Source organism: Triticum urartu, chromosome 5, assembly GCF_003073215.2.
Source record: "Triticum urartu cultivar G1812 chromosome 5, Tu2.1, whole genome shotgun sequence".
Taxonomy (NCBI): Eukaryota; Viridiplantae; Streptophyta; class Magnoliopsida; order Poales; family Poaceae; genus Triticum; species Triticum urartu.
This window is the reverse complement of record NC_053026.1, coordinates 9,272,267-9,297,705: the sequence shown is the minus strand read 5'-3', so window position 1 is coordinate 9,297,705 and position 25,439 is coordinate 9,272,267. Positions and strand designations below refer to the sequence as shown.

Below are 25,439 nucleotides of genomic sequence, written 5' to 3'. Positions count from 1 at the left end.
AGGAGGAAGAGGAAGAAGAGAAGAAGAAGAAGAAGAAGGGAAAGGGGCCTTGCTCTACGCAATAGAGCTATGTCATGAACTACTATCTCTCCTCTTCGATTTGGTTGTGATCTACTATGTGTCATGAACTACTATCTCTCCTCTTCGATTTGGTTGTGATCTACTATGTGTCATGAAGTACTATGTATTATGAATTAGTATGTGTCGTGAAGTACTATGTGTCACAGTTCTTTGCTTGCTATGTGTCGTGAGCTACTATCTCTCCTCATCGGAATATGTGTGCGTGTGCCAAAAATTTGCTAAGTACAGGTGCAACGTCCAGCAGCTAGGCGTTGCACTGTGTAGTGTGGCGCCTCCGTGCTAGGCGTCACACTGTATAGTGCAGCGCCTATAGCTGAGGCGTTGCACACATGGACTGGTGTGCAACGCCTCCGAACTAGGCGCTGCACCGTAGGGTGTGGCGCCTGCGTGACGGGCGCCACACAAAAGGGTCAATGCTGTGAAATAGTTTCACGGGCAGTTTATTTTGTGAATTGATTTTGTCCATAGGTCAAAATAGTCAAAATAGCCGCAAGGGGGAGGGGGAGTGGGTAGTGCGCCTGCAGCTGCAGTGGGAGGCGCAATGGGAGGCCGACACGCGCCCCCCCTCACCCCCGGTCTCGGTCTGACACGGCAGCCCGGGACGGCCCGTGCTGCTCTGCTTTCTTTCCCTTCTCGGCGGCTGGGCTCCTGCTCTTGACCGAAAGGCCACACGCAGCCCCATCGTTTGGACTCCCTCTCGTCGCCGTGCGCTCCGTTTGAATTTTTTTGAATCCGTCCAATCGTTGGCGTTGGCATGTAGCGCCACCACACAGCTGCTGCTGCTGCTAGTTCCTCTGTTTGAGATTAAGGGAGCGCTTGATGGTCATTTAGGTTCACCAGCTGTTTATGTCAGCAATGGGGATGTAGCTCAAATGGTAGAGCGCCCGCTTTGCATGCGGGAGGCACGGGGTTCGATCCCCCGCATCTCCATTTTATTTTTTTTACTTTTATTTAGGCTTGGAAGATGTTCGGGTATGTTTATTCTGGTGCTGACCTATTCTGCCACAAATTACATAACATGGATGGATGGGCAACATTTTTGACCTGGCCCACATCGCACACCGGCATACCGGTAAACAAAGTTCGACCGGCCACCACCGCCGGAACAGAATGCCGCCTATCAGCTCGCGCAAAAGGCGCCTATCTTTTTTCTTCTTCTAACCTAATCGCACGAAGAATTCACGCCATACCTGGCTCGATCAATCCATGTTTTGAAGAGAGCGGCAAATAGGGTTTTCCTTGCTGTTCGTCGCCTTTTAAGCGCTCGGACAGGTAGCTGGCGCCCACGCGCCGCACCTCGTTGGCCGGCCTACCATGCGCAGTAAAAGGAAAGAAGGTCTTGTGAAAAAGTGTGGTGACTTGAACTCAGGCCTTGCCGATACAAGAAAAGAACTGTTTTGCTAACCACTACAGCCGGTAAGTGCCGGTGACTACAATGAAACAAAGTTTATTTTTTTTACTTTTATTTAGGCTTGGAAGATGTTCGGGTATGTTTATTCTGGTGCTGACCTATTCTGCCACAAATTACATAACATGGATGGATGGGCAACATTTTTGACCTGGCCCACATCGCACACCGGCATACCGGTAAACAAAGTTCGACCGGCCACCACCGCCGGAACAGAATGCCGCCTATCAGCTCGCGCAAAAGGCGCCTATCTTTTTTCTTCTTCTAACCTAATCGCACGAAGAATTCACGCCATACCTGGCTCGATCAATCCATGTTTTGAAGAGAGTGGCAAATAGGGTTTTCCTTGCTGTTCGTCGCCTTTTAAGCGCTCGGACAGGTAGCTGGCGCCCACGCGCCGCACCTCGTTGGCCGGCCTACCATGCGCAGTAAAAGGAAAAAATGTCTTGTGAAAAAGTGTGGTGACTTGAACTCAGGCCTTGCTGATACAAGAAAAGAACTGTTTTGCTAACCACTACAGCCGGTAAGTGCCAGTGACTACAATGAAACAAAGTTCATCGACTCTAAAAAAAGTTCATCAAATCTGAAAAAAGTTCATTGGATTTGAAAAAAAATTTCATCAAATTTGATAAAAAGTTTGCCGGTTCTAAAAAAGGTTCATCAAATCTGGAAAAAGTTTAACGAAATTGAAAATGCGTTCATCAAATTTGAAAAAAGTTCATTGATTTGAAAGAAGTTCATCGAAATTGTAAAAAAGTTCACCAAATTTGAAAAAGATCATAGAATTTCAAAATAGTCCATAGAATATGATAACAGTTCATTAAATTTGAAAAAATCATCAAATTCTAAAAAATTCTTCATCGGTTTGAAGAAAAAGTTCATTGAAAAACTTTGTGCATTTTGGAAAAAGATAAAGAAAACGAAAAGAAACCAAGAAATAAGGGAAAATTGAAATACAAATAAGAAAGAGATATACAGGAAAAAGAAAAGAAAAATGAAATCTCGATTTACAGCGAACTCGAGCAAGAATAGAAAGCAGAAAAGAGGATGTTAGCCACGAGTCTGAAGGTGGCTCAGTGGTTGGTGTCTAGAGGTCGGGAGTTCGAACCGCCTATTGCTGCACCTTTTTTTTCGAAGTTGGCAGGAAAAAAAGAACTATGGGCCGGCCCATCTAGACGCGCGAGAAAGCTGCTGCGGGCGCCGATTTGCAAAAACAGAAGAATTGCCCGCCTGAATCATCCTCCATCGGCTCAGCGTAAGGGAGCGCGTCAAGTGATGCGTCTAGCCACCGTAACGTGTCGCGGGTTGGACGGATCGTTGGATATTTTTCCTGCATGCGTTTTCGGTGTTTATTTGCTTTTTTCCTAGTTTTTGCTAGGGTTTTTTTTTGTGGGGGGAGGGGGGAGCAGTGCTTTTTCATAAGAATCACAACTTGTAATTCATGAAAAGCAAAAAGGCACATATGTGCTTTTGCGAGACGGTTGCGCTTCAGCAAGATACTTTATGTTGACATCATGTCTTTTTTTAGATAATTATATTTCACTATTATGTTCTTTGCCCTTCAATACCTCTTACGACAAAGTTATTAGAAGTCTTATGCTTCATAAACAAAACATAATCTCTTTTGCTTTTTCTATTTGTATCAATATTTGTCCATCCATGATCCTTTTAATGTGTTACAGAAAACAATTTGGTTCCCATGGGCACGCATGGATACATACGAGATATTGAAAAATGAAAATAAATCCACCGGCAGCCATACTATCGAATAAATCGTTGAAGCTGCTCTATTTGCATCACTAGGGACGTTTTCCTAGCAAACGTGTTGGTTGCCGTTAGATCTTCCTGTGCGAATCACGGTGCAAGGCTTGTACAACTTCAGCTTTTCTGACACGTTCGCTATAGACAACGTCCCGGAAGAAGTCGCATACTTTTTTCTCTTCAAAAAATATGTGTGTTGTGGGGGTCACGAACTCACGACGTCCTGCGCGAGCAGCAGCTTGCTTGTTACTTGGACTGAAGAAGTTTTGGGAACACATATGCTTAAATAGCTTTATGTATTTGAAGTTAAATTCATTTTTCATTAAAAAAATCCAAAAATACTATTTTCTTCATTTTTAAAAGAACATATATCCCTATTATTAAAGTATTTTTTAGAACTTGGTGTGCGCATTTTCATTACAGAAAGCATTGCAGTTTCTTTTTGTTTAAAACCATGACATTTTTTGTCTTCCAACACATGGTAATTCTTAGGTCTTTTGTAATGCCCCTATGACAACCTTTGGAAATTTTTATCACTCATTCATGGCAATTTTGGTTAATTTTACTTTCTCACATGGCATTTTTATTATTAAAATTATGTCTTTTTAATAATTGTAACATGATATTTTTATTATTAAGTGGATGGCTATTTTATTACTAATAGAATACCATTTTTATTATTAAGCAGATGTCAGTTTTATTATTAACAGAGTGACAATTTTTATTATTGGGAGCATGTCATTTTATTATTATTGCTGTCTGGCTTTTATTATTATTAAGAGGATTTAAATTAGAGAAATGGTTGTTTTATAAGTAGCATGACAATTTTCATATTTCAGATCATGGCAATTATAAATGTATGCTTACAAGAAAGTGTATATTTGTTTTGTTCATGGCATCTTAGAAAACAGTAAACTGAGCCCCTGGGCCAATCAAGGTTAATCTTTTTGCGTGTTGGCGATTTTCATGATTTATGCCATGATTAATTTCTGCAAGAGGTCAGACTCTTCTCTTTACCGCTGCAGTCGGCCGGTTGGTTCATTATGGGCCTGTAATTAAAATCATTTTTATGGGGAGATCATGCAGAAATCCGGAGATATATAGTATATGAACTCCACAACATTTAGATACATTAAAACTAAGCACTCTAGGAGCCCTCTCGGGCCATCAACGTTTTTGACTGTTAGATCACATCCTGAGAATGTTTTTGGCCGTCAGATGCAGTTAACTCACGCTAAACTGGACCAAACGTTTTATGGGCGGCTACTCCCGTGACAAAATCTCATATTTCTGATTAATCAAGCCTTTTCTCATGGAAGAAGTCCATTTAGCCGCATTGCTCCAGCATATTTGTTTCCGAGCGGCCTCAGCCCACGTAACACAACGCGCTAGCCTTCTGCCTGGCGTTGCGAAGCCATAGCGACATTGAAGGGGCAGCGTTTGAGCATCATGCATGGATGACTGTTGCAGATCCGCTAGCGTTAAAGCGAGGAGTAATGCTGTCGTTGCTAAAATCCATCAATGCCACCCTTGCCACTCACCGGCCTACTCGTCTTCTCCTTTATTTAGTTTGCGCGGCGGTGCCCCTCCCATCTCCCCCAACCTCCTTTTCCTTGTCTTCATGGAGTGCTCGTAGCCAGTCCTTCAAGGTGGAACGAATGCCGCCGCTGCTGCCATCCCGCCCACTAGGAAGACCATACGTTGCCGCTACTGGCCTTATGGTTGAAGCTCCTCGTACCTGCACAATTGGCAGGCAGGTGCCATCACGGGAAGCATCGGAATTGGTTTGGGCGCTCGGGTCATGGCCATTGGTGTTGTCCACTCATCCACTGCAAATTGATGTCAAATCCCATCCTCCACGCTAATCAGACAACCAGGTTTCACGTTCATAAAACTTTGTTTCTTCCCATCTGTAACTGTAAGATTGTAACTTACCTCTTATAATAGTTCATGGAATCCGTTACTTGGAGTGATCTGGATGCCAATTAAAAATTTGTATGATTAGGCAGAGGAGATATTCGTGGAGAAAACAGATGTGCAGGTTTGAAGGATCTTTCTAAGAATTCTGCAGTGGCGAAATAATTGGATGTTCAGTGAAGACAATGACTGTATGCTCTCTTCAGTTTTAATACCATCATGTCATCATCCTCAATTCCTCATATATACTTGTGTTCTACGCTTCTGTTTGGTAGTGCTATTTTCATTTTTACTATGTGAAAGGAACTTGCTAGCAAACGTCTAGAAGAATTATCTTAATGATCATGTGTCGGTGCTGCATACAAGAAGTTGACTCTATGAGTTTTGATTTATGCAGCTGACTTGCACTTGCTCCAAGCACTTGGAAACAGTACACTGTCAGGACTGGTTATTAGTGCAGGATTGTCGTCCTCACAAATGTGCCATTCGAAATCCCTCGGACCCATATCAAATTTCTATCCATGCTAATTACTATGGTTGTATTCCTCATGCTAATCACTAAGATGTGTGGCAATAACTAGACAAATTAAGACACATGTGATTTGAAAGAAAAATGATGCTCCTGGCCCAGTCATTATCGTACCATACATATGGATCCTTTGATCCTCAAGTGATGCAGCATTAAATTTTTATTCATGCATGCCATATGTTTTCTAGCCACAGTGAAAATTGAGGATCCGATAGTGCGTACATTGTGTCACGGTGTATGTCCTGCTAATTATCCAGTTTCTAAAATGTAATTGAAATGCATTGACTTTTCTTTGGTTTTCCATTGTTATATGATTGACCGATCTTGGTGTTTGTTCATTTTGTGCTCTCGGTGGGGGTCCATATGTATGTTAGCCTATATGAGGCGACAATTGAGTAAATGTTGACAACAAAAGTGTGTGTGAACTCTCGGATCCATTGTCCACTCGTAGAAGTGTTATGGATGGGTAAATTGACCTTTTCATATACTCTATTACTTGGTTGCCTTCACTTCAAATCATCCGATCTTCAACTATAGAGTTCATCTATATGTGGCACTATAATTTGAACTCTGTATACTCTCAGGATTTGTACAAATCACGCAAATTTAATTTATATGTCTTGTGTCTTCCTGTATATGGAAACTACTTATCCATCATATAACAATAGACTAGCACGAAAAGAGGCCCATAACCAACCCAGCACAACAGAAAGCAGATAAGTATTGGTCAATTATAATTCATAACTTGCACTAAAAATACTCAAAATTTTATAATACCACCGTTACTTTAACTATAAGAAAAATGGCTATTTGTATCAAACCCTAACATTAAACATTAAAAATAGACGGGCGCAGCAACGCGCGCCATCGGTGATCTAGTTTTATTGGCAGGACTGGATATGTCATCTACCACCTGACAGGCCTGTGATGCTGTTCGCTGCCGACGGAGGCGCTGCAAGAACCTGATCCACGTCCGTGACCGCGAGGTATCCGGGCTCGAACTCCGGCAAAGGCAGGTCTCCGTTGAGGTACCGCATGACGAGGCGCATTCCGGGCCTCGCCGCCGGCAAGGGATGCGAGCATAGCAGCCCCAGCTTGAGCACCAGCTCGGCCTCGTCGGCCACGAAGTCGTCCAGCCTTGGGTCGACGGCATCGACAATCTGGCCGGAGCAGCCCTCCCACGTGTCTCTCACCCACTGGACAAGCACCAGCAGCTCGCCGCGGGCGTTGAGCCCCATCGGCCGGCTCCCGCAGGCCACCTCGAAGACGAAGGCGCCGAAGGCAAACACGTCGGTGGCCTCGGTCGCCTTGCCAAACCTCATGAGCTCAGGGGCGAGGTAGCCCCTCGTGCCGGCCACGTGGGTGGTGTGCGCGTCCGTGCCGTGGTCATGCAGCCAGCCTCGCGAGGCCAAAGTCACCCAAGCGGCCATTCATGTCGCCATCGAGGAGGACGTTACTGGCCTTGACGTCCCGGTGCATGATGACCTGCTCCCAGTCCTCGTGGAGGTACAAGAGCCCGGACGCGATGCCCTTGATGATGCAAAGCCTCTGCGTCCATGAGAGCGTGGTATGAGCGTGCAGGTAGCTATCCAAGCTGCCGTTGGGCATGCGCTCGTAGATCAGGAGCAGCTCACTAGTAGAAAACGGAGCTTTAAAACCGGTTCGTAAGGGCCTTTAGTGCCGATTCTATAACCGGCACTAAAGGGTGGGCACTAAAGGCCCCCCCCTTAGTACCGGTTCGACATGAACCGGCGTTAAAGTGCCACCATGTGGCGTGAGCTCCCGCCCTGGTATGGGACCTTTAGTACCGGTTGGTGTTACCAACCGGTACTAAAGGTTTTTTTTTGAATTTGTTTTTTGAAAATTTTGGAAAAAAATTTGATTATTTTTTTGATTTTTAATTTTTTTTGAATTATTTGATGATTTAGTCTCTAATCACCTCTCTTAACTGCTCAAGTGTGGATCACTCATTCCAAATCGCCTAACTTCCTGGCCGGTCACCCATCCTCTCACTCCCCCAGCCTAAGCACGCTTAACTTCGAAGTTCTATCCCCCCTACAATCCAAGTCTGCACTTGTTGTTTTCCTGACAAATGTAAGTTGTCAATCCTATTAACCCTCAGCAGTTTAGCTTGTCACATGTTTCACCATTTGAGTTTGAAATTATTATTCTAAAAAACAGTAATTATTTAGTAACACTAATATTTCTTGAATAAATTTGACCACAGTTTGACCAGATTTGATCAAAATTCAAAAAATTGAAATAATTATTTAGTAACACTAATATTCTTGAATAATTATGTAGTAACATTAATACTTTTTGAATAAGTAGTTTGACCAGATTTAACCAATTTTTTTTAGAAAAACGGAAATTTAACCATATCTTTTTTTCTTTTTGAAATTTGAGGATTCTAAAAAATTGCAAACAGGCCGTAGGCGGTCTCCATCGGATGCGGATTTTTTGTGCTGAATTTTTTGATGTATTATACGTTTTTTTCCGACATCGTATGCAAAAGTTATAGTCGTTTTACATTTTCCCTACACTTTTTACAAAACATGTCCAAAATTAAGTTTTCAAATTTTCCTAACTAGTAGATGTAGTAATATAACTACCTCTCGAAGGATTTTAATTTTTGAAGTTTTTATCAATTTCTTTTGATTTTTTTCAAAACTGAAATGGCGATACACGGGGAGGGGGGTAGAGTTTGAAAATTGGTCCTTTTAGTGTGGGTTCGTGGCATGAACTCATACTAAAGGCTTGTCCCCTTTAGTGTGGGTTCGTGGCACGAATCGGTACTATAGGTTAGACCTATAGTACCGGTTTGTGTCACAAACCGGTACTAAAGGGGCCCGTGAGGACCCGGCCTGACACCAGCCTGCCACTACCCCTTTAGTACCAGTTCGTGGCACGAACCGGTACTAATGCATATGGTGTCTTTAGTGCCGGACCAACTTCAAACCCATACAAATGTGTCTCACATTATACCTTTTTCTACTAGTGGCTCGTCCTTGTGCCGGCAATAGCCGATGAGGCGGACGAGGTTCCGGTGTCGCAGCCGGCCAAGGATGATGATCTCCGCTGTGAACTGGGCCAGCCCCTGCCTCGACTCCGAGGAGATCCGCTTCACCGCCACCCGCACACCGGAGCCGACGGGGGCTCCACCGTAGACCCGCCCAAAGCCACCTTTCCCAAGGATTTGATTGTCGTGGAAGCCATTCGTTGCTCGACGGAGGTCCTTGAACGCGAAGCGGCGTGGACCGAGCTCGGCCTCCCAGTCTTCGTTCCACTCTGAGTTCCTGATCCTGCACCACCGTCGAAGAAGAAGCCAAGCTGCTATACCTGCGAGTATGGCAACCAAAGATACTACTGCAGGCAGCCATGTGACGAGTTTTTTCTTGCCATGGGCTTCTTGTACTCTGGAACTGTCTGATTGCTGCAGCACCAGCGATAAGTTGAGTGGTTTGGCCGATTCAGACATGCTAAAGCTCCACCCAAGAACCTGATGAGTGCCCATCGCATCACCGGAAGCGGCGGAGAAGCCGGCGTATGCCATGGTGGGAACCCCTGCCTTTGACTTGGTGCCATTGTTCAGGACCTTCGCAAGGTCGACGGAGCCGTAAGTGAGAAACGCTGCAAAGGGCTTATCCATGGGAACTGGAGCAAGCCGGACCTCGACCAGCCCGAAAGAGTAGTAGTCCACCCACACCTGCATCGGGTTTCCATTGGAAAGCCTCAACGGACTAAAGATGCCGCTGCCGCTGTAGGCCGCGGTTGAAGATCCAGCGGACGTCACGTTGTTGAGATCAATCCCGACGTGGTTGTCGTCTATGTCTCGCAACTCCTTGTTGGCTACGGTGTCGAGCTCTATGGCGAAGAAACGATTTGCACTTTCTGTGTACTCGTACGGAGTGCTAAGGCCCAAGTATTCTCCCGGCCAGGCATCAGATAGCGGGGCCAAGGAGATAACGAACGCCATCCCGTCGCCTGAATAGCCTGAGTCGCTGGGTGTGATGGCGAACACGAAAGTGGCCGAGAATTTCATGGCCATCCCATCGGAACTGACAAACGGGAGGGCTTTGGGGTGGAAACCGTGGCCCTGGAGATCGGCGTGGCTCGTCGTTAGAGCAAGGGCGCCGTCCTGCGTACGGAAGCCGCGCTGTCGAGGAGGAGGTCGTGGAAAGAGACGATCAAGAGGAGGCAGCACAACCGGATGAGGAGGCTTGGCATGGTGCTTAATTGCCGGCCTCACTTCTGTTTGTCCCTTGAGTTTGTGTGTGGGTGTTCGGAGTAACCACGTACTAACCGGCAACCATTAGTACCACTCGCTGGCCATAAACTGCCAACACGGGAGTCAAGTCAAGAAAATGCCCATTTCTACCAGCAGAAAAGTACTCCGGATATGTGGATTACATTCTGTCCATGTTGGCCGGGCAACCGAGATAACGAGGCTTCGGCCGCCCATCTTGGATGCAGGCGTACTATACCACAAGTTAGACTCTGTAGATCACGGCATGATAGGCTAGTCAAGGCGCCAGGTCGCTTCCCGAGCAGCTTCCGAGAAGGGAAGCTGCACGTAACACTATGAGCTATGGTGTTCCTTTCATCTCTCAATCTTAGATACAGGTAAAGTTTTCAGCGTCACGACGAGGATTAGATCTGAGGTTCGTGGGCAGGAAGAAGAAGAAGAAGAAGAAGACAGGAAGGAGGAGGAGAAATGCTACAACTGCATTGCGCGGATACTTCAGAAAGCGCGTGTATCCAGCTAGATACTGCCCCGATACAGCCCAATAAGTTGGGACCTCCCAATTGGCGCTGCAGGCACCAGCTCGCTAAACTGCCGCTCACGCAGCCGTCTCGCGTGGGCCGGCCCAGCAAGCGAAGCTGGTCGGTCGCTCCTCCTTTCCTTCGCTAGTCGTTCGGTCGATCGTTCCCTTCGCTCGCGCAGATGACCGTCGTGCGATCGCTTGACTGTCTAGAGTTCAAACCAGTGGCCGGTTGACTTTGGGGAACAAATATAGATCTAAAAAAATACAAATTTGAAAACGGTTCATGAATTTAAAACAACACAAATTGGAAAATGTACATGGATTTGAAAAAGTTCATTGATTTCACGAAACTGAAAAAAAAATCACAAACTTAAAAACATAATTGATTTGGGGGAAAAAGTTCATCAAAAAATGAAAAATTCAGGAATTTGAAAAAACGTTCATCGATTTTGACAAAAGTTCATCATTTTTGGGAAAAATAGAAAAAAAAATTCATTGAATTTTTAAAAATGTTCCTCTATTTGGAAAAAATGTTCTTGAATTTAGATTTTTTTTTCATTTTTGAACAAAAAAGTTCACAAATTTTTTAAAAAAAATCATCAATTTTGAAAACAAAGTTCATTGATTTGAAAAAAGTTCATGGATTTTGAAAAAAAAACTCAAGAATTTTGAAAAGAGTTCATTGATTTGGAAAAGAAGTTCATCGATTTTGACTAAAAGGTTCATTCAATTTAGCAACAGCAGGAATAAAAAACGAAGAAAACCGTTTGGAAATAAATGAAAAAAAGGATAAATAATAAATAAAACAGAAATAGATGTACAAGAAAGAGTATATAACTGAGCACATACGTGAGGAAGGTGGGGTGGTTAGTGCAACCTACGATCGACCAGGAAGTCTCGTGTATTTGAAGTATTTGTCCAGCACAACCATGATTCGTAAAAAAGCCGACACCGGAAATTGTTCAATAAAGTCCATACTCAGTGTATGCCAAGTTTCAGATGGTATGGGAAGTGGCTGGAGCAGTCCTGGCTGTTTGCCATGTTCACCTTCTGCCTGTTGACACACCTAGTGTTGCACAACTTGTTTTAACCCAGGTCAGGAGAACATATCCATCACCTTGTGGTATGTGGCCAAGACGCCTGAGTGGCCGCAGTTTTTCTACGTTTGTACGGTTTGCAGTGACACGTCGAATTCCATCTTCAGATACTGATCTATGGAAAAGGGATACACAAACATGTTATGCAAAATGGATATTATTGTCTCACACCTTTTTCTTTACATCTGACGATGAATGATTGAACTTCTAAAAATTTAAATGTAAAGATATCTTACTTTACATCATGTCATTCAGATAATGTACGTTATGATGTTCTTTGGCCTTCAAAATGTATTGCGACAAAGTTGTCAGAAGTTCTATGCTTCATAACCAACACATAATCTACTTTGCTTGTTCCATTTGCATCAAGATTGTTCTCGTATATACCTCTTATCGCGTTACAGGAAAAAAAGGCACCAGTTGGAATGTGTCGGCACAGACTAGTTATCAAAACTATAAATTCGCAAAAAAATAATTAACCATCACAAGGTTTGACCACACGACCTCCGGCATAGATAATGAGGACTAGTGATTACAGAGCTGCGCAAGCCTATAGGAACCAAAACAAATGCAGATCCAGACATTTCCTTTTTATTTTATTTTCTTTTCTTTTTTGTGAAACTTTTGTTCGAAATTCCAGAAATTTTTCTCAAACCTGAAGTTTTTTGACAAATTTTAAAAAAGTTCATTTTTTCATTCTTTCGCAAATTTCAAAAAATGCTCATGTTTTTAGAACTTGTTCATATTTTACAAAACAATTCAACAACATCATTTTTTTTCTTTTTCTGGAAAATGTTCAGGATTTGAAAAAATGCTAATTTTTATGAAAGAAATCCGATTTTTTTGTAAAATTAATGTTTAATGAAACGTGAACTCTTTTCACTCAAAACATTTTCGAAAAATGTGAACATTTTTAAAAATTACAAACAATATTTTTGAATATATGTACATTTTTAAAACATGAACATGTTTTGAAACTCTCAATAAAATTTGAAAACGCGAACAATTTTTGAGAACAGGAACATTTTTGGAAACACCAGAACAAATTTGAATACGTTTGAAAATGTGCGAACAATATTAGAAAATGTGTGATTGCTTGATAACTGGACGCAGCGTGCGTCATATATGTTTTGCCCTTAAGAGTGGCCATAGTGGGAGTAATTTAGCTTTTTTTAAGAAACAATTGTAGTTTTGTTCATATTCATTACAATTACAGATGCACCCATTTGCTTCTAAGATCCAAAAAAACATAGTAATTCCCATAACTAGAAATTAGATAAAACCTCTTGAAAACACTTTCTTTGCGGTATCAATCTGTGCTAGAAGAAATACTCCAAAAACTTTGGTAGAGGCTGCAATTGGACAAGAGTATGGATGTTGTCACTCTTTCACCCGCATGAACAATACCAATTAATAATTGTTTTTGAAAGTGCCTTTAGTCGCCCATCCAAAAAGATGTAACGCCATGATCGATGAATGTACTTGGCTGGTGATGATCCCCAAGAAGTGTAGACCTTTGAATCATGGTAACTTCATCATGGTGTCTATGAAAGATTTCACCTCCACAAAAAATTAAACCAACAAAAAAGCTTGACACACCAACATACTCTCACCAAATCGGAATAATCGGATCTGCGAGGACAGAAAGCTCACTATATGCCAAACTTCAGATGGCATATGTCGTCTCACACACACTGCCCCTTGAGTTTCATCCAACAATGTATATGCATGAATGGCCTGCCCATGACCCATGTAGTATATCATGGCAGCGCATGCAGAATATACAACATGTGGGCAACACTGAGTGAATGAATGAATTAACCAATATGTAGAGCAAGAAGCAATACTTAAGATCTTGATGGTTGACGAGCCCAATGGACACATTGTCTCCACTCGGTGAATCGCACAATAAAACTTCATGACATAGTTACAGATGATGTACCATTAATGTGATATGGCCTTCACATTGCGTTCATGGATGACATGCATGTTGTAGGGCCTGAAGATCTTTCGCTCATGAAACGAAAGCATGCACGCACTGCCAGAAGATCGAGCCCCTTCACTTTCTGCCTACAAAGTTCGCAACTATGGCCAGCCACGCATCGCACAACAACTCATTGTCAATCACCGAGTACCCTTCCATCGAACTACTTTAGGAAAGAACAAAAATTCAATAAAAAAAACTAATGGCATTTGGCCGAACACCTGTCGGGCATGGTGTCCAATATGGACGTCATCGATAGGGGACTAAGGCTACTTGGCTGCAGAGGGATCCTGGGTGGACAACGGTGTTGTCCAAGGTAAGTAGGTGTGTTGGTGGGGGTTGGATACGTCTGAGGATACCTAGGTGGCGGTCAGAGAGGTACAACGGCGGCATCAGACAAGGAGGGTGCGGATGCAGAACAAGGAAGGAGTAGGGGCGAAGTGACAGAAAAGTGTGCCGGAGGGAGATTTGAGTGGACCGGGGATTTCGAAGTCCTACATGACAGCGGTCCAGACTCCCACAAAACCTCGCGTGAGGTTCCGTCATGTGATTTGGTTATATATGGCAACAACAATCAGCTATAGACTCGCTGATGATTTTATATTTTCGGTCATCCGGCATGGCCAATGAAGAACTGTTGCATACATACAAGAAGTTTACAGTTTTTGTTTTTGAGATTCTACAGTAAATTTTTTTTTACACAGCCTAAGGGAAAATGTTTACTGATATTGCAAATGTATAGAAAAATATGGCGTAGAGAAAAAAATATACTACGAGGGGATGGCCTAGGTCTAAGATTTTAGTAGGATCGGACGACGGTTTTTTTCTCAAACCGTGAGAGTCAGTGCCCGGCGGTCTGGATCTAGTGACGCTGCTCACGTGCGTGTGCATGCATGAGGATCGCCGCCGAACAATTAGGGCGCCCAGGAAATTTCCTTCCTTGCGCGCCGGTCTATGTGAAAATACTTGGTACATGCGACAAATCCACGAGGATGGATGGATGGATGGCAATCAAATGGGGCAGCATCTTTGACCTGACCCAGGTTGCACAACGGCATGCCGGTCAACAAGGTCGACCACCACCGCCGCCCCGGGCATGCTAGAATGCCGCCTATCACTAGTCCACTACCAGCTGGACGAGACTTGCCTGCTTCCTCCCCGTGTGCCCATCCATGCTCCCGCATATGTGACTTGATTTGATTGAATAAAATAAGGCCCGGCCCCATCTCCTTAAAATTAGGGGGAGATGATTAGATTAGAAAGGAAAAGGGAAAAAAGACACCGTAGGATGAAGTAAGAGTACGGATGGGAGCATGGAGAAGGGGCAGGCAAGCCGGATCTCTACCAGCTCGCGCAAAGGCTCCTATCTAACCTAATCGCACGAACAATTCCTGGCTTTGATGCACTAGAAGTCACGCCGCACCTGGCTCGACCAATCCACGGTTTGGATTTCTGGTGAAGTTCCATACCACCCCCAACAGGATCGGTTTTCACTATCAATTTGATAATAACAGACCAAACACAAACATCATCAGTAACTAGGTGGATTATAACAGGACCGGGTTTCACTATCAAATGTCCGGACGGCATTGGCAGCTCCATTTGAATGTTTCTGAACCCATCCATAAGTTGGTGTGACATCCATCTACTTGTCTGGCTGGATTGCTCGGCTGGTTCCTCGGATTACCATATATTAGCTGGAATTAAGTAATAAGTAATAATTAGTGAAGAGCAAAAGATAGTATTGATAATCATGGGGATGTAGCTCAAATGGTAGAGCGCCCGCTTTGCATGCGGGAGGCACGGGGTTCGATCCCCCGCATCTCCATTTTAATTTTTTTTCCTTTATCTGTTTTTGTTTATCTCTTGGGCCTTGATAAGTGGATCTGTCAGCCTATTTCTCACTGGATCGGTGCTAGTGTGAGCCCTGGTCGATGATTTTATTTGTAGTTGCAAGTAACACATATTGACTGTTTGCAAGAATGCCATGAAATTTTTTATAACATCCAAAACATTTGTTAAGTGCGAGAAAATTTATTTTGAATTGTATGAAACATTTTTATAAAATTACATGGACATTGTTTACATTTCATAAACATTGTTCAAATGTCACGGACATATTTTTGTAACACTAAACATTTTTTTGAATGTTGTGAAACATCTTTAAACGAAACTAAATGAATAGTTTCTACATTGTGTAAACATTTTGAAAATATGTAGCTCAAATGGCCCGCTTTGCATGCGGGAGGCACGGGGTTCAATCCCCCGCATCTCCACTTCACGTCATTTTTCTTATCTGTTGGGCCTTAGTGCTTTTTTTGGACTGACTGTTGGGCCTCAATTAACGGACCTGTATCATGTTCTTTTTTTGCCTATCATTTTTATCCTTTCGGATCCCTCTCTGCGCGACCTGGTATGTGCGCTCGTCCTAGTGTGTCGACCCATTAGACCGTTTTTTACAAAGGTTAGATCAGTTTTAGAATGTTCAATGTGGATTATTTTCCTGACATTTTTATCAGATTTTCTTCAATATGTTCTCTTTGTTGGTTTTTATCTGTTTTCTTTTAAGTTTTATTTATTTGTTTTATATTCATATATTTTACTTCAAATACTTTGCGAATTTTTTAAAATACACATTGGACATTTTCTGTATATACAGGCTGAATATTTTTCAGATACACGTTGATTTTTTTAAAATATATGTTGAACATTTTCTGAATTGCACGTTATATATTAGTCAAATGAATAGTGATTATTTTTTGAATATGCGGTGAACATTTTTTTAACACACACTAAACATTGTTTTAAAACGTGCAAAGGATTTGGTAAGTGTTAGAACATTTTTGATATTACGAATATTTCGCACAAATGTTATTTTCTATTGTATTATTTATAAACAGTCACGTCCATATTTTAAAAACCCTGAAAATATGCGAATACATTTTTTCCCTACATAAACATTTTTTAATGCGTGATGAATGATTTAAAAAAGTAAAGTAAATTAAATTTGGAAATATATGCTTTTAGAATATTTTCAAAATATTAACGGAAGTATAACAACACAAAATTACAAAAAAAACAAATGAAACACACATGTGTATCGAACCCACATGATTATATTGGACCACCACTAGAGTATTGCTTGAGGCGAGGCTACCGTTTGTCTCGTTCTAAGCGAGATACAGAGCCCCCGTTCGTGCGTAGAGGCAGGCAGAAGCCCATCTGGGGCCTCCGGTGTTCTTTTGCCTTAATCCTATTTTCACTTCTTTTTTCTTTGTGAGCGAAATGTTCATCAGGAAAAAGTTATATACGCCAGGCGTCCAACTTTCTATGCATGGGCCAGGCTAAGCACATGCCTAAACTTATGGCCAGGCTAGTATACGCATTTTTAGGCTGCCAACCAAACACCGTCCAGGCAGGTTCCAGGCACACGACAGGTTAGGCCATGCGCTATCAGGATGGAACCCAAACACACCGAGAATACGTCATGGATGACGATTTGGAAGAAAGGATGAGAGGCTGGGTGTGGCGTGGGAGGTTCTTGGTGCATTGGGCCCGTAGGTAAACCATGCATTCCTGCCTTCCCGGGTTGGGCTCTTCTCTTATGTTGTCATCTTGGTAGCGAGTGTGGGGGGGGGGGGGGGGGGGGGGGGGGGTCTTGCTCCCTTTCGGCCGTCATAAGGTTTCGACAATGAATGTAAGACACACTATCATCACCAACTGAGATTTATAAGATTGTATATAGAGATGACAATGCTCACGGTAGAGAAAATGACAAAAAACACACACAGTGCTACTACATAATCAACTCCATACGTATCACTCCCTCTGTTCTCAAATATTTGTCTTTCTACAGATTTAAATAAGTGACTACATACAAAGCAAAATGAATGAATTTACACTCTAAAATATATCTACATACATCTGTATGTTGTAGTTCATTTAAAATGTCTAGAAAGACAAATATTTCGGAACGGAGGGAGTACGAAATTGTTAACTAACTCTATACTAGGATGTCAAGGAAAGCTTAGGGAATATTAGATGATTTGTCAAACCGTGACAGTGACCGGGCTCGGTACTCAGCCGTCTCGATCATGCCACGGTACATTCATACACACACGCACCGGCCTGGAAATTCCAGGCCGTGCCGGCGAGCGTATCGATGTGGCCTTGGCCGGTCCGGCGGCTTTATAATAACTAGGCAATAAAAGTATAATAGTACTTTCCATGCGACAAAACAAATCAAGAGGGTGTGCGACGGGCCAGCATCTTTGACTTGACCCATCACGCGCACCGGCCGGTCAGCAACGTCGACCAGAATGGAATGCCGCCGGCCAGTCTCGGCGTGTGCGCCGGGCAAGCTACGGCTACACTGCGGCTCCGTGCTACTACTAAGTACTTCCTCCGTTCTTAAATACTCCCTCCATTTTACAATATAGTGCTTCCTCTATCAATATGCTTTAACTTTAACCGTAAATTTAACTATCAAGACCGATTGCGGCGGGAGCAAAAATTATATCAGTGAATTCGTATTCGAAAGAAGTTTTCAATTATATATTTTTTTCTCCCGCCGCAGTTGGTCTCATTGATTAAATTTATGGTCAAAGTTGAACCTCGGGAAGCGTGGGCGCACTATATTTTGGAATGGAGTGAGTATTTGTCTTTCTAGACATTGAACCTCGGGAAGCGTGAGCACACTATATTTTGGAATGGAGTGAGTATTTGTCTTTCTAGACATTTCAAATGGTCACCACATACGAATGTATATAGACATATTTTAGAGTGCAGGTTCACTCATTTTGCTCCGTATGTAGTCACCATTTGAAGTCTCTAAAAGGATAAATATTTAGCAATGAAGGGAGTACATGGCTAGCGCTTCTTCAACACTCACTTTGTAAGAGATGACTTGACTAGAAGACCATTGAATCCCATATTCATAATTTCATATATGCGCTCCGAGGAAGAAATCGTCGTGTGGGATCGAAAACTTGCATCTACTATCGCACCATAAAAATTGACTCGTAGTTTTTCTTAGCACCAACGCATAACAAGGAACTTATTTATTGCCTTAAGCGTCTTGCTTAAGCGCCTTGCATTGTACAAGACCGAGTGTCTTATTTGCTGAGAAAATGTCAACAGACTTAATAAATACTCCCTCCGTAAAGAAATAGTGATATAAACGCTTTTATATTTTTTTTATAAAGAAAGTATATGGTCATTTTGCTGCGCCGGGAACAAAGCGGTAAGATACAAAGCGCTGGAAAGCAACAAACTTAGCCTCACACACTAGGAACAAAGAAGACACACAATGAAGCATCAAGGCATAGACGTCGAGCTCCTCGTCCGTGAACAAAGCATCGGGAACAAGGACACGGCGGCTCAAGATGAGCAAGAAAGACCGGCACCATCGGAGAATGCCATCATGCTGTAAGAGCATGATGTAAGAGCATATAGCACATAAAGAAGGCATTGATACAATTATAAGTAAATGCGATGACACATACTCGGTCAACTCCATGGTCAACTCCATGGACAACCGTTTCCCCTGGCCCATACTCGGTCAGTCCCCCTGACTAGGTTGGCGTAGCTGAGTCAAAACACAATGGGGACCGGCACTTCAAACCCCGGCTGGAATGCCAAAGTCTATTGTGTTGCCCTGTGAAGGAGTAAGTGACTGCAAGGCCAATGGGCGGGCCTCCCACTGACCCACTCACCCCTCCTTTCTTTCTCCTCTTTCACACCCAAGTTGCAGCCCCCTCCCCCCCCCCCCCCCCCCCCCCCCCCCTCTCTCTCTCTCTCTCTCCCTCACTCAAATCTCTTTCAAATGTATTGAAATCGATGACATTTATCGTGGATTCTGTCCGTTTTTCATCTGTTTGAGGTAACCTCTCACATCCCCCATGATTTGGTTGGCTGAAATTCATTTGCTTGGTGGCATTGGTAAAGTGTGCCCAAATTCTAGTTTTGTCGATTTCTCCTAAATCCACTCTTGAAGTGGTGACACAGTGATCAGTATGATGTTTGGGATTTTGAGTAAGCACTAGGATAGTCATATATTTTTTATTTGTGACATCAATGAACTAGGGTTAGGGTTTGTGTTAGAGGGGGAATAGATGTAATGACATGGCCTATTTTAGATTGTTTATTCTTTGATGATATATTCGTTCAATGTGCTCTAAATATTACGCGGTAGATTTTTAATTGATGCATCAAGTTTCTTGCAATTGTTTTTACTCCCTTCGTTCCTAAATATAAGTCTTATTAGAGATTGCAATATAGGAACGGAGGGAGTAGATAGCGAGAATCGATAATACTCATCATGTGGACAAGGCGACATTTTTTAGTAACAATGATGAGATTGTTGACAACAAGGAGAAATTCATGGTATTTGTGACACGTCCTAGTCATGACGAAGATGTTGGAAGAGTAAGGAATGTATAGAATTGGATGGACCCGAGTCAGAATGTCGTTAAAGCCATTATTTGTAATACTCCCTATTTTGTTCTCCTCATTTAAAGCCATTATATATGTTTTTTAAGAACACAGTACATACATAAGCGCTCATATATACGTAAACACACACACGGACCCTACCTCTATCAGCATCTCCGAAATACTGAGCCCGCATATCATCTTGAGATTGACGAAGTCAGCAAAGGCGCCTCATAGTCGACAGGAACGTCTCCTCCCACTGAACACGCATTGCCAGAAATCCTGAGATAAATCCATGAATAATGCGAGCACAGGGATTTGAACACTAGTGGGTTGAGGATACCACTGTCCTCCTGGACCCGGACTACATTTGAATTTATGAGCCCTTTGGCCAAGCCATTATATATGTTTTTTTAGAAGAGCCATTATATATGTTGTCCACCGGACTACATTTGAATTTATGGGCCCTTTGGCCTTTGGCCAAAACATGATTAGGCCCAAATAAATTTCTGCATATGGTGAGTAAGTCAAGAGCGTGGAGAGCATGTGAGGTTTAGTCCCAGGTTACTACCATCCAAAAATCTGGCTATCCCTCAACTAGCTATCACTAGTAGAAAAAGGGGCTTTCGTTCGGACCTAGCTAGCCCATTAGCCCCGGTTCTGCCACGAACCGGGATCAATGAATACATTCGTCCTGGTTCGTGAGCCCAGAGGGCCGGTCGGGGCCTCGTGGGCATTGGTCCCGGTTCGTCTTGGCCCATTTGTCCCGGTTCTTGGCACGAACCGGGACCAATGGGCCTCGCTCCTGGCCCACAAACATAGGTCCCGGTTCTTGGCTTGAACCGGGACATAAGGCTGGGCTTTAGTCCCGGTTCCAGCCACGAACCAGGACCAATGAGTTTCCTATATATACCCCACCGCCGGCGAGCAGAGCACTCCACAGTGCTCTGTTTTTTGCTGGCCGGCGAGGAAGGGCATTTGGGTGCTCTAGCTCACCTCTTATGCATGTGAGGTGTTCGATGAAATGCCTGAGCCACATTAGTTAAGCTTTTCTCATCTCGAAGCTCGACCTCGGAGCTCCATTTTTTCCGAGATTTGTCTAGATTTAGCGGTCCGTCACGCCCCGTCCTCGTCTTCACCGCCGTCGATCGCCCGCGCCGATCTCGTCGCCGACACCACCATGGTGAGCCTCTTATTCTTATCTTCTTTCTGAAAGAAAAAACATCTTTACTTTAGATAGATACTTGTCTAATTTTCTTACTTTTGACAGACATAATTATATATAATGCACGCAGACGAACCGGCAATGGATGTACGGTGACAGACACACCTCCGAGTACATTAAGGGCGTGCGTAAATTTCTTGAAGTGGCTGAGGCAAATAAGCAGAATGGTTTTATGTGTTGTCCATGCCCTGATTGTGGGAATACGATGTCTTACTCTGACAAGAAAATCCTTCACACCCACCTGCTTTATAAGGGTTTCATGCCACACTATAATGTTTGGACGAAGAACGGAGAAATAGGGGTTATGATGGAAGACAACGAAGAAGAAGAGGACGATGACAACTATGTGCCCCCTGAATACAGTGCTGCTGCAACGGGGGAAGCTGAAGGTCAAGAGGAACCAGACGATGTGCCCGATGATGATCTCCGCCGGGTCATTGCTGATGCAAGGGAAAAGTGTGAAAGTGAAAAGGAGAAGCTGAAGTTCGATCGCATGTTAGAGGATCACAAAAAAGGGTTGTACCCCAATTGCGAAGATGGCAACACAAAGCTCGGTACCGTACTGGAATTGCCGCAGTGGAAGGCAGAGAATGCTGTGCCTGACAAAGGATTTGAGAAGCTACTGAAAATATTGAAGAAGAAGCTTCCAAAGGATAACGAATTGTCCGACAGTACGTACGCAGCAAAGAAGGTCGTATGCCCTCTAGGATTGGAGGTGGAGAAGATACATGCATGCCCTAATGATTGCATCCTCTACCGCGGTGCATACAAGGATTTGAAGGCATGCCCAGTGTTGGGGATATTACTGCTGGGCGTAAACCGACCTATCTGGGCCGGGTCAACTTCATCAGTAGTTCAAGAGTGTTAAAGCCCAAGAAGGCAAATGAGGGCCTAAGGCCCATAGTCGGTGCAAGACTTGTAGCTGTAAACCGGAATTTGTATATAAACTTGTATTGTAAGTTAGGAATAAGGAGAGACCAACCCGAATACGAATATCGACCGGTGTTGGGACTCTGTGAACCGACGGGTGTCACCCGTGTATATAGGGGGACGACCCGGCGGCGGTTCAAGGACAACAGACAACAACTCGAGACATAGGCGAAGCTTGTTTGCTCCCTAGTCATCGAAACCCCATCAATTCCATCACAACTAGATGTAGGCTTTACCTTCATCGAAGGGGCCGAACTAGTATAAACTCTCTTGCGTCCCTGTGTCCGCTTTAACCCTTTCAAGCTAACCCGTCGCGATGGCTCCACGACTAAGTCCTTTCTCTAGGACATATGCCGTGACAAAACCACGACAGTTGGCGCCCACCGTGGGGCTATCGCACGATGGTTTCCGGTTCTTGGAGGGCCGCTTTGAAGGACTCGAGGGTTACGCTGTAGGCCGGATGACTAAGAGTCGTCGCGGCAAGTTCTACATCGACGACGCAGGCTGGGGCCCCGAGGCCGGCTCAATTGAGTATGGGTACCGGGTCCCCTTTGGTGGCATTCACGTTTTCATTGGCAAGATCGGTGAACCGGGCCCTGAGCCGGACATCTGCACCGACCTCGTCGAGACGGCTCAGCGTGCGCGATCCGCTCGGGTTAAACCGGCCATGAAGCGTGCCTTCGTGGGAGTCATCCATGGAGGAAGTTATGAGGATGGATCGGAATCTTGCGGCGATACCGTCGTTTATTCCGATGATGAGTCATCGACCGGAGAAACCGAATCTCTTTATCAGCTACAAGACGGCCGGATTGGGGGCTGTTCCGATGGCGACAGTATTCCGGACCCCTCTGATCTGCCCAACCGGGTTGGAATATTCATGACTGGCACACAAGCAGCGCTTCATTCTTCGACCGTTGCGGCAACAACCTCCGGTTCAGCAGCGGCGACGGCTGCCGGGGCAGGAGGCCCTGTGCGCCCGCCGTCTCAAGTTCTATCAGAGCTATTTGATGCATTGGCTGTGCTTATGGCGGAGGCTAATCCGGTAGATCAGGGTGTTCACAACGCCGAGATTGCAAAAGTGAAGGAACAGATCACCCAGGCCAAGGCAGATCTGGCAGCTGAGGACACCAGGATGGCCACGGAGCGGGCCGCTTTAGACGCACAAGCCTACAGGCTCATGTTGGACCAGAGTGCGTCGCAGGAAGTCATGAGGAGGAAGTACCGATCCCGTTTGCCTCCGGTTTTTGAGGCCAGAGACCTTTTCAACACTCCAGGAGTAGGAACCGGCAATCCGCTGGAGGGAAACCGAGCAGAAGCTCCCGGGACCGGTGTACCGGTTCAGCCTCGTCAGATGGACCCGCCTCGTCAAAATACCGTTATACCTCAGGCTGCTTTAACACCTCCAGGTCACTACTCCAACCCAATGGACAATCTTGTTGCCGCTGCTGCACGGCTGGAGGCCATTCCAATGGAGGGTGACTCGCCGCAGGCAGTAGAGACGCGACGGGTCAAGGAACTTCTGAGGACAGCTTTGGTCCAACAGGAAGCATACTCGTACAGCCGCGACCGGATCCACTCGACCCCCCGTCCAAGCCGGAGCTATAGCAGACATATGGATGAACCAGCAGTATCGAGTAATGAACGACGTGGAGCACCCCGTGGCAACAACCCGGCGGGTGGTGCTGATAACGCTCAGGGAGTGGTGGACCGGGCCCGTGCGCAGGGAGGCCAAGTTGGCCGCACAACATCAGGCTCGGCAGCTCACGCCGGTTCGTCCAACTATCTCGATCGAACCTGGTGTTACTTCTAGTTCTTTGGGGGTGCCTTGCCTTATCCCCGCTTTACACAACGTGCGCCTGCCCCAGGATTTCAAAGGCCCGCGCAAGGTACCAAATTACACGGCGGATCAACCCCAAGAGACATGGGTGGAGAGCTATGAGATGGCCATGGAGATGCTTGATGTGGATGACGCAGCATGTGCGAAATACTTCACCATGATGCTTGAGGGAACGGCCCGTACTTGGTTAAAAAGTTTGCCGGCTAATTCTATCAGTTCATGGGCCCAATTACGAGCCCGGTTTATCAGCAATTTCAAGGATACATGTAAACAGCCTATGTCGATAGTGGACTTAGCTGCCTGCGTCCAGGAGGAAGGAGAGTCAATGACTCATTGGGTGCGCCGGGTTTCACAAGTGTTGCACTCCTCAGACCGCATCAACGCTGACACCGCAGTATTAACCCTAGAAGGCAACTGCCGGTTTGGGCCCCTGAAGCTGAAGTTGGGACGGATGAAGCGTCATTGCACTGACATGGGGACCCTCATGGCCGCTTTGGTGAAATATGCTGATTCTGATAGTACCAAGGATCCCGAATCTGATGATGACAAGACAGGGAAGGGAAAGAGGAACAGCAACTCCAAAGGTCAGCAGCATCACTGGGCAGGCAATGGTGGTGGAGGCAAGCGTAAAGCGGATGGTAACATGGACTTTGTGGCTAATACCAACACACAGGACAATGGCCAGCGACGCAAGGGTAAACCGAAAAATCGTAATGGGGCACCCAACCCTAACCCAGACCGCCTAAACTATTTGCTAAGCCAGCCCTGTCCAAGACATGGGACGAAGGAGGCGCCAGCAAACCACCTTTGGAAGGATTGCTTTATTATGCAGGAGTTCAAGAATTCTAATAATTTCCGGTATGATCATGAATCTGGCGGTGGCTCAGGATCCGGGCCGGATTACGGTGGAGGAAGTTCCGGTTTAGGATTTAATGGTAATCCGGGCGGACATAATGGTCAAAATAGTCAGAACAACCAGGGTGGTTACAACCAACAGTAGCAACAGTCAGGTTACCAGAGCAACCCAAAGCAGTTGAGTAGTGGGCAGTACCATGTCTTCACAACTAGTTTGGACAAGCGAGACCGGAAGGTTCAGAGGCGGGCGGTTAACTCCGTTGAACCGGCCATACCCCGTTATCTACGTTGGTCTGAACAGCCAATCATATGGAGCAGAGAGGATCACCCTCCCCAGGTTGATAATCCGGGTCAGCTGGCTCTAGTGGTGGCGCCTCAGGTGGGAGGTTATAAGTTCACCAAGGTGCTCATGGATGGAGGGAGCAGCATTAACATCCTGTACTATGAGACCTTCCGTCGTATGGGACTAACAGATAAAAATCTCAAACCGTCGAATACAGTGTTCCACGGTGTAGTGCCTGGCAGATCAGCATATCCCGTTGGTAAGATAGCTCTGGAAGTTGCCTTCGGGGATGATCATGATTCCAGGTCGGAGACACTGACGTTTGAAGTGGTGA

General features: G+C 44.8%; 2 non-coding genes and 1 pseudogene across 2 annotated transcripts; 2 read left to right on the top strand and 1 right to left on the bottom strand.

The window, feature by feature from the left end:
* The first annotated feature begins 938 nt into the window (after positions 1-938).
* TRNAA-UGC lies at positions 939-1,011 on the top strand. The gene has a single exon. It is a non-coding gene; the product is annotated as a tRNA-Ala (tRNA).
* A 5,416-nt stretch (positions 1,012-6,427) lies between these two features.
* On the bottom strand, positions 6,428-9,967 carry LOC125555426 (annotated as a pseudogene).
* Positions 9,968-15,298: 5,331 nt separating this feature from the next.
* Positions 15,299-15,371, top strand: TRNAA-UGC. The gene has a single exon. It is a non-coding gene; the product is annotated as a tRNA-Ala (tRNA).
* The last annotated feature ends 10,068 nt before the right edge of the window (positions 15,372-25,439 follow it).